At 45.0% G+C, this 12,559-nt stretch overlaps 1 non-coding gene across 1 annotated transcript; it reads right to left on the bottom strand.

Moving 5' to 3' along the window:
* Positions 1-2,847: 2,847 nt before the first annotated feature.
* On the bottom strand, positions 2,848-2,954 carry LOC121148262. The gene has a single exon (XR_005882539.1). It is a non-coding gene; the product is annotated as a U6 spliceosomal RNA (small nuclear RNA).
* Positions 2,955-12,559: the final 9,605 nt, after the last annotated feature.

The raw sequence follows: 12,559 nt of genomic DNA, 5'->3' as shown, positions 1-12,559 counted from the left end.
TGAAGCCAGTAGGGAATGAGTGCATTTATAATTGGGGAGGGAGAGAGTGAGTGCTGTAGAAATTTCACTTTGGCAGCCATTGGGAAATCAATGAAGTGGACAGAGATGAGAGACAGGGAGAACTGTTTAGGACATAGTTGCAAAAATCCAGGTGAAAAAAAGTGATGAACTGATGCCATAGGGCTAGTTCTTTAGGTAATAGCAACAGGATTTTATGACCAATTAAAGATGAACAAGGAAGAAGCATGGACAACTGCCAGGCTTCAGGTTTAGGTAGCAAAGAGGCTCTCGGTGTCATTTGCCAAAAGGAGGAAATATGGTTCCCTCATCCTGCCTGCAGCTCTTCCCGACCTCTGCCTGATCCTACCTCTCACAGCCTCACCGAGCCACAGGGAAACTCTGCTACAGTAGCTAATTCCAGTCCACTCGTTGCAGGAGATTTGGGCTTGTACATTCTTTCTCCAAAAATAAATAAATAAAGTGGCAATCAGAAAGAAGTATTCATTGAGACAAGCATCAACACAGGACAACCAACACAGACCCCTTCAGTCAAAGAACATAACCAGAAGGTTCTAAGGTGATATATTATGGAAACATATCAACAGAAAAAAAAGGGGGGTGGGACTCACTAGGGGATGTGGGCTTTCACTGTGAACAGGAAAATGTGTACAGGAGTTGGCCTCCAAATTCACTAATGTCTTGGTGGAAACAAAGCCAAGCTTGTATCTTCGCTAGACACAGAGCCAGGATAAAAATCGTGAAAACAGGTCATAACACAAATGTGTTCCACATAAATATAGATACATCTCAGAAAACATTGGACACCTCCCTTAGAGCGGTTGCTCCAAAGACACACTGTCTTAAAGCCACGTGCAGGCACTTCTCCAGTTCAAGGTGCCTTCACCTTAATCAACCATCTAGACCTGTCTCTTGCTCTCTGATTTGGTTATTTCCCATTGGAAATGAGGACCACGTCCCACACAGGTGAAAACTCTAGGGAAGAGAAGTGCTTCCTGCCACCTTCACTTCCCTCTCAGTGGGTAGGAAGACGCTAATACCTACCTGGCAGCAGCATTTAGAAGGATTAATGAGTGTTTGCAGAGTGCTCTCCAGCCTGGAGATGAAAGACATACTAGGAGCACACAGCCTAATTGATGTTTGTTATTTTGAATGTTTCACTAAAGGACTTTTCTCCACATAAATGAACTCTCATCCAGGAGCTTTGAGAAGGACATCAAATTGAAGGGTCTCAAGTGTGGTCTTTGACCAACATTCCTCACCTCTCCCCTCCTCCTCAGCCACACCTTCAAATACGGCAATTCCCCCACTCAGTCGCAATAATCCTTGCCCAAGTAGAATATTGATGCCTGGTGATGCAGCCCTGAAGCTGAATCTATTTACAGCCAAAACAATCATTTGGCTCCATTTCTTTGATAGTAAATTAAATACACAGATGAATAAATAAGCCCAAGCTTTTGATGGGCTAAGTGATTTACTTTCCAATCTATTTTTTAAGCACTATTGAAACAGCTTGGTTTTTCTTGCACATTGGAAATAACTAGGTGAGCAAACATTTGCAGGCTGTGCCATGTATTTGGCTTGGATTCATTTTTCCAGGAAGTTGTTTTCCTAACCCAAAAGCTCAAGAACGAATTGATTCCATCAACTTTAGGGCGCTGATGTTGGTACTATGTTGCTCCGGAACTTAGCAGTAAGTTGTTAGTGAGTACCCTGGGCACCAACTCATTTGGTCATCTACCTTTAGGAAGAGAATCTGCCCTATGACATTGTGATATTCATGGAGGTCAATGCAATGACCGCTGCCCTTGAACTCACTGCTGCGATCTCACACTTTCTTTTCGGTTGTTGTTTTTTAATTATGAACAAGGTTATTTATTACAGTGTCATCCAAAAGAGTGGAAACAAAATAAAATGTATTGCTAGAAGACAGGCAAACAGTTTTGATACTGCACAACAAAAGAATAGTATGAGCTTTAAAACATTTAAAAAGCTCTCGCAATGAATCCTACAAAGAAAATCCAAAGTATAAGTTTGTTTTCCTTTTCCTTTCTTTCTTTCCTTTTTAAAATTTATTGATTTATTTGAAAGGGAGTGTTACAAAGACACAGAGAAAGATCGTCCACACAGCGGTTCACTTCTCAAGTGACTGCAATAGCTGGAGTTGGTCAAGTGAAAACCACGAGTCAGGGGCTTCACTGAGTCTCCCTTGTGCGCACAGGGCCTAAGTCTACTGGTGCCCACGATGATATACTGCCATTGCCGGTGCCCAGGTTAACACACTATGCCACAACGCCATCCCCTCCGAGGTATATGAAATTGAATGTGTTTTTTTAAAAATGAGAATGTGACTATTTATTCTGAAATGCTAAAGGTTAAGTTTCCAGCTGCTCTACTTCAGATTCAGCTGAATGTACTGAAATGTCTCAAGTACTTGGGCCGCCTGTGGGAAGTCCAAATGGAGTTAGAGGCTCCTGGCTTTGGCTATTGCAGTCATTTGGGGAGTGAACCAGCAGATGGAAGCTTTTCTTTTCTCTCTCTCTCTCTTTCTTGTTCTTTCTCTTTCCCTTTTTGTATCTCTGCTTTTCAAATAGGCAAATCCTAAAAAAAAATGTGTATATATGAAGAGGTTCTAAAAGAAAAATAAAAAATGTAAACAGTAGTTAATGTCATATGAATTAATGCGTGCATGGGGAAGTGTGGGTAATAGAAACTGGACATATAAAGATTTCACTGAATAGCTTGAGTATTTAAGGCAGTGTATCTCTTATCCAGAAAAATCTAGAAGATATTTAAGTTTTAGAAATGCTGTAAGTGCAGGACATAATTTAAAATATGGAACGCTTCACGAATTTGCATGTCATCCTTGTGCAGGGGCCATGCTAATCTTCGCTGTATCGGTCCAGTTTAAGTACATGTGCTGCCAGAGTGAGCATGGATCTCACACTTTCTTTGATAATTTGTTTCAATTAGACCAAGCAACCTAGAACTTCTCCTTTAATTCATGTTACTTAAGCCTGAAGAAGACCATAAACTCAACCCCAAACACATCTGCAGCCAAGCCAGAGTGTCGAACTCCCAGTTCAGCATATCAAAATGGAAATTAAATGTCACATCAGAAATTAAATGTCACATCTGTCCAGATTTCCCTGAAGGTACCAACAACTACAGAAGTAGAGACATTCTGTAAAGAATGTAACTTGGACCACCATAGACCTTGCCAGATAGAATTCCACTAAACCAGCCTTGCACTAGCTGTCCTGGAGATGACTATTTATGAAAAGCTTGTATGTCAGAAAATGTCTCTGGGAAATCCATAGCATCACTCTTGTGTCCCCATCTGTCTCAAAAGAAAACATTTGAGAATTATTTGTTTTTTGATGGACACAATCTCCAACAGAAGGCTATAGGATTCTGGTTCTTTATCTACAAAATTTATCTCCCTTCTGTCCACCATCCACCTCCCCACTCCACACCCCATCCTACCTCCCCACTCCTCACTCCCACCACCCCACCCCTCTTCCCTACCCCTCACTCCCAACATCCCATCCCACCCAACATCCCATCCCACCCAACATCCCCATCCCTCACTCCCAACACTCCACTCCAACAACACCTCCCTGCCCCTCACTCCCACCACCGCCCACTCCACCCCTCATTCCCACTACCCCCCATCCCACCCCACCTCCCCACCCCTCACTCTCACCACCCCTCACCTCACTCTACCTCCCCACCCCTCACTCCCACCACCGCCCACTCCACCCCTCATTCCCACTACCCCCATCCCACCCCACCTCCCCGCCCCTCACTCCCACCACCGCCCAATCCACCCCACCTCCCCAGCCCTCACTCTCACCACCCCCCACACTACCCCACCTCCCCACCCCTCACTCCCACCACCCCCAACCCCACCCCACCTCCCCACCCCTCACTCCTACCACCCCCCCACTCCACCCCACCTTCCTACGCTTCACTCCCAACATCCCACCCCAATTCCCCACCCCTCACTCCCAACACCCCCCACACTACCCCACCTCCCCACCCCTCACTCCCAACACCCCCCACACTACCCCACCTCCCCACCCCTCACTCCCAACACCCCCCACACTACCCCGCCTCCCTACCCCTCACTCCCAACACCCCATCACCCCAACCCCTCCGACCTGCAAAGGTACGAACTGCCCTTCAGGCCTTCCCTAGATTAGGTTCACCCACCTCCCCATGCTCCTTTTAACTCGAAGTTGCCTCGGAAAAAGATGCTAACTAGAAGAGGTCAACACGCATCATATTTTCCACCTGACACGGCACTCCCTCTAAAGACAACCCTGAATCACAAGGCAGTTATACCCCAAGCTGGACATGAGCTGGGGAACATGTGAAAGCGTAGACAGCTCTTGGGTAAGTGCCCCATGTACAACAAGGAACAGGCAATGCAGAGCTGTTTGAGGAATCCACACAACACAAAACCTCCTCCTCCTGAGATCAGGCTTTTAAAAATATAATGAAATAAATGGCCAGGCAATGATCATCTGTTAGCAGGCTGTCTGTGACAGTAAAAGCTTTGCTATCAGCCCATTTGGAGGCAAGACTGCAGGTCGGCTGAACCTCCCGGTTCGCTAAGGCTTTATCCACATTGCCCCCCGGGAGTTTGGGCTCTTATCTCTTTCCCTAGCTCTCCTTTTATAAAGGAAAGAAAGTGTATCTGGTGTAGGTGCAAGTGGCCATTTAGTGTCTGTGCAGATACAGAATTAATTTTGTTTTTCCACAAACAACAGCAAAAGGAGACACCACTGGCCTCACGACCTGGCCCGGTCATAGCAGTGCAGTCTCCTGTTCTAGAAGCTCCAGCAGGTTACCACTGAAGACTGTTCACCAGACCATTTTTATAACTCTAGTTCAAGTCAGAGGGTTTTTAATTTAAAAAAAAAAAAATGAATGGGCTTTTTACTTATGTAAAAGGCAGACAAATAGACACAGACTATTCTTCACTTTCTAAATGCCTGCACAGCCAGACTTCGGCCAGGTCAAAGGCAGGAATCTGGAATTTCATCTGGCTCTCCCTCATGGGTTTGCAAAGACCTAAGTGCCTGAGCCATGGCCACCAGCACCCAGGGCGCACATCAGCAGGGAAGCTGGCATGCATGGCGACTGGAGCTGCGACTCAAAGCCAGGCACCATGACACTGGCTGCGGTCCTTCCCCACAGTGCTATACGGATCTGCCTTTTGTCAGAGCTGTTTGTTTTGTTTTTTAACTGTATTTGTTACTCTGGAGTTGATTTTACTACCAAAAGCAGGTCTCATTTTTTTATTGAATGATCTTAAAAAAATATTCCATCAAACAACAACAGTGAGAAAAGAGGGCCCCAAGGGACAAGATAGAGTGACAGGAAGTTTAGTGCCCTAGCCACATGTCTGTGGGGCCGTCTTGGCTTTGCCAAGTCTCTCCTTTGTGAACCTAAACTAGTCACTTAGCCTCCTTGGCTGGCACATTTCTCATCTTAAAAGAAGAACAGCGACAAGGAGACCTATGAAGCCGCTCCCAATCCAAGGTTCTCACCGTGTATTCGACCCAGGAAACTTTTCATCTAGATTTCTTTCCAAGAGCCCCCAAATGAGTGTTGCCAGAATAATCCAGATCATCCAGTGTCCACTTATGTCACTAAATTTTCTGAAAAAGGAAGGCTAATCTTAGGTCAAACTAGTGTGAATGCTTTGGGACTGGGGGCTGGAGGAAGGCCCTTGACATTAACATTCAAACCATTCCCTTCCTCTCATGAGACGCAGTTCATGCTCCCCTTATCAAAAGCATGGAGAGGCCTTAAGTCTAAACTTGACCTCGGCCTCTTTTGTTTGAAATCAAGACACTGCATGCTGGAGTCAACACAAACGCAACAGGAACTGTGGGCCTGGCAGGGCTTTCTGCTACCCCAGGGGCTCCCGCTGTGAAACTGCAGCTCACTCAAAGAAGGGACCTTCCCACCGTTCGGAACAGTTCAGGGGTCACTGTTAATTCAGTGTTGTAATCATCGCAGCAGCAATGCACACTGGGGAGACACGGACTACAAACCCGGGAAATCCTGGAGTTGAAGCTTAGTTTATTGCGTGATTTTGGGTAGATCCCATACTCTCTCCAAGCCTGAGCCTTTGGCAGATAACTACCTTTCAGAATCACCTGAAATGATAGAGGTAGTGCCTGGTGAAAGGCCTGCTCTGCACCAGATACTCAAGCATTGCAACGGTTAGCATGAGGGTTGGGAATGACCAGGAGTGACATAGACAATGGACCTAGAAAATGTTGGCGAAACGCCATCTTGTCGTGGTCAAGGAAATGGCTCAAAATAGCCTCAGAGGCCTTGCTTTTACCAGTCTATGAAGGAACGACTTTCCCTCAAGGGTGAGTGGAGAATAAGGAACGTAAGGGGCAAGGTTTTCTTCCTAAGGACCTGAACTGACTCATTGCTCCTCGCTAGAGGGAAGGGAAGGACTGAGAAGAACTTTCGGAATGAAGGGAATTAACCCTCAAAGCAACTTGGCAGTTATCAATGTGCTGATAACAACAGGACAAGGGGGGGTAATGTGTATATAAAATTTTATAAATTAAAAAAAAAAAAGACCGAAGGACCACTCTCTGGATTACAATGAAGCAGGATGACTGAAAGACACCCTGGCCCAGACTTCCCTTCAAAGCCATTTCATTCCCTTCCTGGTATGCAAGAAGGGAGAAAGTTAACTGTTCCTTCATAAGAGGAAGTAGAGTGAAAAAAAAAAAAAAGAAAAACACCATCTGGAGACGGCCCTGTGACTTGTCAGCACTACGGCCGGCAGCCCTTAACCTGCAACCTCCCAACCAGAAAAGTAAGGCTCCAAAGGACCTTACGCTAGTCATGTCAACCTGCACAGGCAGCAGAGTCCAGCCAAGTCAGCTCCCGGAGGAAGACTGACCTTGAGAGACAGGGCCCATAGTCACCATCTTTCTGAGCAGCCCTAGGACTTCAAGGGGAGACTCCCAAGTATTAGGTTATAAGGACCAGTGCTGTAGCACAGTGGTTTACACTACCACAGGCAACTCTGGCGTCCCAAATGATGGCCAGTTCACATCTGAGTTGCTCTTCTTCCAGTCTGGTTCCCTGCTAAGGTATTGGAAACGCACCAGAAAGTGGCTCAAGTAATTGGGCCCCTGTTACTCAGGTGGGAGACCTAGAAGGAGTTTCAGCAGATAGAAAGTCTCTCTCCCTCTCTTTCTCTTTCATTCAGCTTTGCAAATAAATAAATCTTTAAAAAAAAAAGACTTTTTTAAATTCCAGATTTGCAAGAGATTTACCTTTTTTAAGAACCCAGAAGGAAGGCCTGAAGAACACATATTCCCTATACTTTACTGCTTTGTTGCTATGTGACTGTCTATTATTAAAGATAATAGATTAGAAGATCATTATCATCAAGCAGAAAAGAGTGGTCATTATTTGTTACACCATCTCACTTTAAAGGGAAGACTTGGAGCAGAGGGCAATGACAAAAGGTAATTAGGCTGAGGACTCAACTGCTGAGTATCACCGGTGACCCTGTACTCTATAATATGCCATCAGACAGACCCAAGGCTAATTCCCAGTGGGCATCATCCGCCAAGTGGCTATTTCCTATCATCTACACTAGGAGTCAGAAGGTCTGAACTCCGATCCCAGCCAGATTGAAAATATGCTGTGAAATTCTGCACAGCCACTCACTTCGGGGGGGCCTTCATCACTGGACACAACATACACTAAAGGATTCTTCTTCAGATTCCAAAGTCTGTAGAAGCCAAAGCCATGGACCTGGACTTCATCCCTTGAAAACTGCATGATCTTGGCAATCTTCTCTTATGGTACAGTAGTAGTAGTAAACAGATCTGCCTCTTAAGACCTGGAGCAAATTAAACGCATTGTGCTTCCTGAACACTGGACACGAGTTCTGATGACAAAAAGAAGTCAGAGCAGCTGCCTCAAGCTGGTGTGCATCCATAATTGGAACTGGAATAAGCATATTTGGTGGAAATAAGTAACAATGAAAGCAGTAAAATGTGTGTGTGTGTGTGTGTGTGTGTGTGTGTGTGTGTGTGTGTGTTTCTGTGTGTGTGTGACTTCCATAGGTTTATTCCTTTATAAGAACTCAGCTAGCAATAGTGGCAGTGACTTAAAATCCGTAAGAATTATATGAAAGCTCATATCTCAACCGCTGACCTATGGTAGGCTCTCAAACAGGTAGGTCCGTGTTTGTGGTGATGTACGCATCAGAGCTAAGTGTTTAAGGCAAAGATTCTGGGAACTGGGACCAATCGTGCCACGTTCTAAAAAGAGGAATAAAACAGGCATGAGGCAAGAGAAATGATTTTGACGAAGCGAGCGAAGTTGGGGCAGTGGGAATCAGGCCATGCAGGCGTGTCGCCTGGCAGCAGGCAGTGGAGTGTTCTCGGGGCTGTCTCCAGGCCCGGGAAGACAGGATCATAGTGAGCTCACCTGGACAACTGTGAGTGCAAAACAGATCCCCTCTATCCCCTTGTACGGCACCGTGCCAGCCCCTGGAGAGCTGTGAGGAATATTCTCTAGGCTGATGAGGAGACAAAGAAGGGCTCTAGGAGAACCAGCAGGCAAAGAGCAAAGAATCTAAAGTATGAATAAATTCCTTAAAAAAAAAAAAGAGTGATGAAGGCAAACCCACATCCCAGAGGCAAGGTGATGGCTCTAGTTCGTGAGTCCCTGCCACATACCTAGGATACCCAGAGGGAATTCCAGGCTGGCCTGCCCCAGCTGATGCAGGCATTTGGGGAGTGGAGCAGCAGGTAGAAAATCTCTCTCCTCCTCTCCGTGGTCTCTGTCCTCTCTATCTACCTATCTATAGTGTGTGTGTGTGTTCTCTGCCTTTCAAAATAAATATAAATAAATAAATAAAAGTAAAAGCAAACCATGCCCCAGGGCAGAAGTAAAGAGCCCACTCCCAGGTTCCACCTCGAAGCATCCCAAGGATTCCTACATGCCACAAACAAAGGAACAAGCACGTCCCCCTCCGCGAGGTAGCATTTGCTGAGGTCAGTGAGGTCAAGGCCAGCTGATGTAGGCGAGCATCCAAAGGAAAAGGAACCTGTGCATGCGCAAAATTTTGGAACTGAGGAAAAGCAAACCAAAGGCAACATATCAAAACCTTGACAATACTATCATGGACGTAGGATTATAAGCCATTTCCATTATCACTGTTGTAATATAGGCAAATTTATTTTTAAAAGAAAAAATGTCTGGGACTATCAAAATCATATTTTTCTTTAGTATTTATTTATTTTTATTGGAAAGACAGATATACAGAGAGGAGAAACAGAGAGGAAGATCTTCTGTCTACTGGTTCATTCCCCAAGACCCTGCAACAGCTGGAGACAAGCCAAACTGAAAGCAGGAGCCAGGAGCTTCTTCCGGGTCTCCCATGCAGGTGCAGGGTCCCAAGGCTTTGGGTCATACTCAACTGCTTTCCCAGGCCACAGGCAGGGAACTGGAAGGGAAGCGGGGGCTGCTGGGATTAGAACCAGTGACCATATAGAATTCTGGAGCATTCAAGGCAAGGACTTTAGTTGCTAGGCCTTCATCCCAGACCCATATTTGATTATTTTTAAGGTGCAAAGTCAACCAAGCTCTCTATCAGTGGCAAGAGCCAAGGGTTCCATATCAGCTGAGGAAGCCAAGAAGCACACAGGCTTATAGTGTTTCATCATTGTTATTGTCAATACGTATGCCACGCCACATACTCCTAAGAGATATCCAAAATTTGTGACATTGATAAGACAATTCTAGAGTTGCTTTTTATACTTAGACCTCAGGAAATTCCTACCTCTAAAAGTTAGTTCTTCTTGTCTTTTTGGGGCAAGTAGGGGCGTGGAAGATGACATTTGTGCCTGAGATATCAATCTAGACTATACAATCCCTGAGGGCAGAAACTGTGTCTTGTCCCTCTCTCCAGTACCCTTGGTACTTAGTAAGCATTCCTGGGATGGTGAGTCATCAACGCCTCTTCCCTACTCCCTTCCCAGCTGTGTATCTACCAGGGTTCCAGTCACCCCTCAGGTTCATCGTACCTACCAAGAACCAACACCATTTGCTGTCATTGAAGAGAAAGAAGGAAGAGCATTTCTGCTGATCTCTGTCTTTCCAGATGCCTTCATGTGTCACTCTTCCCCAGGGGCCTTGGTGTTTGGAAGCACAACCTCTATAAATGTCAAGAGATGGCTCCAAACCCATCGTTAGTCTCCTCAGGGCTGCTTGCCTGATGGTGTGGTCCATTTAATGATAATGCTTACCCTTAAACTATGGCTTCTATGAGCCTCTTCAAAGCTTTTTATGATCATTAGCTAATTAAGGTACAGCCCTGCCCTGGTAACTACAGTTATAATTCCCACTTTACAGGTGGGGAAACTGAGGCAGGTGCTAAGTAAGCTGCCACAGGCCAATGTCAGTCTCTGTGCTAGAACTACAAGTTGCAGGTGCTTAATTCTGTTCTTAAGCCGCTAGACCTTTACACCTTCTTCTAAATAAACTGTCCTGAGTAAGTGGGTTTCTAGGCCTCTCCATTGGACTGTGTCCACAGCTTTTGAGAGATGAGCTGAATTCTCCCATTCAACACTTTTGTAACTCTCCGGGGTCAAGTGGGACTCAGCTTCACACAGGAGCAACAAAGGAAAAGGATCCAAGCCGGGTTTGCGTTGGGATTGTCACCTGTTAAGCACATTTATCTGCTACCCCTAGGCTTTTTGAGCAGGCCTGTGTAGACACAGATGACATTTTAGAGCCAGGTAATCTCCTCCCTGGATGAGATACCACCAGAAAGACAAACGAGACAGAACAAAACTTGAAGCTATGGAATTCTTGATCAGGAACAAAAATGACAACCAGCCACAGATCAGTGAGCTATCGGACCAGGTAACCAGCAGCGTGGATGCTTCCAGTCTTGGAGGGCAAGGTGTGACATAGGAAATCTTGATTAATACGTTTAGGAGAAAGCTACATAACTCAAATTCTCTGAAAGAAAACTCATGACACTGAACTACTGAACACAGAGTTCAACTACCCCCACACACTAAAGCCACAGATCTCACCCAACATGGTTATCGTGCAATTTGGGTTTTTTTTTTTTAATACTATATCAATAAACAGATTTGAAATTCTTAAAAAAAAAAAAAAAGCACCTCTGGACACACTGTTCTGGGACAACAAGCTAGCAGAGAATGGGAAAGACAATGCTGGAGTGAGTTCCTGTAGTTTCTAGAAGGCTCTGACTTGCTCACCTGCTCAGGGCTGTGTGAGTTACGGGGAAGGTGTGGCGAGGACATTCCATGCTTTGCACACATGAAAACACTGAGATAAGGGGGAGGAGAGTTGGGGACCTGACTGAGAGAAAGGACAGACAGCTGAGAAAATATATACTTACTCCCTTTTTTTATTATTGACTTTTAAGTAAGACATTTTTCTGAGTTTCTGAATCATGAAAAGATTTTTGGAGGAAGAAGAAACATGAAATGATAGCAAAGATTTCCCCAACATAAACTCGAAAGATATTTCTTTCATTTAAAAAAAAAATTAAGGCCCTGGCATGGTAGCCTAGCAACTAAAGTCCTTGCCTTGAAAGTGCCAGGATCCCATATGGGCACCAGTTCTAATCCAGACTGCCCCACTTCCCATCCAGCTCCCTGCCTCTGTTCCAGGAAAACAGTTGAGGATGGCCCAAAGCCTTGGGACCCTGCACCTGTGTGGGATGCCTGGAAGAAGTTCCTGGCTCCTGGCTCCTGGCTTCAGATCGGCTCAGCTCCAGCCATTGCTGCTGCTTGGGAAGTGAATCAATGGAGGAAAAATCTTCCTCTGTGTCTCCACCCCTCTGTATGTCTGCCTTTCCAATAAAAACAAAATAAATCTTTAAAACAAAGAAAAAGCTTAATTGTGCATCAAAAAAATCTTGACATTTTCTGCTTACAAACACTTCCACTGGTAACTCCCTGAGAAACCAAGTCACCTGTATCCTATGCTAATTAGCAACCTGGCCAAGCCTGCAGAACAGAGAACACATTCTGTGACAAAATTCGAATCTGTCTGTTAGAGGACAGTCTATCCCAAAGCAGATATCACTAATAAGTAAGATCATTAATATTTAAATCACTAACTCCCTCTTTAGACACAAATAAAAGGGTTCCTAAAGTATAAGGAGTTGAATTTAGAAGATTTGTCTTGTGTTTTATGGAATTAACTATTGGAATTAAAGTAATTAAATGCTATTAGCTTAACAGTTCCTGATTATTCTAATGGCCCGGGCTGTAACAGGGAGGCCCAAACTGGATTTCAGATCCCACAGATATTTGGCCCTCAAACTCTATTTCACTTTCAGGAGAAGAGAGAAAGTGCTGGGAAGCAAACTCTAGGCAACTTAGAAAGAGAGAAATTGGCTCTCTTCACCAGCTGGAAGAACTTGAAAACCACTGCAAGCTGACAGTGCCTGCACTTGACCTTTTTCACCCCAAAGTCCCTGAACAGAGATAAA

This window comes from Ochotona curzoniae, unplaced genomic scaffold, assembly GCF_017591425.1.
Source record: "Ochotona curzoniae isolate NIBS_2020 unplaced genomic scaffold, NIBS_Ocur_1.0 scaffold_4683, whole genome shotgun sequence".
In the NCBI taxonomy this organism is placed as follows: Eukaryota; Metazoa; Chordata; class Mammalia; order Lagomorpha; family Ochotonidae; genus Ochotona; species Ochotona curzoniae.
This window is presented reverse-complemented; position numbering and strand designations above follow the sequence as displayed.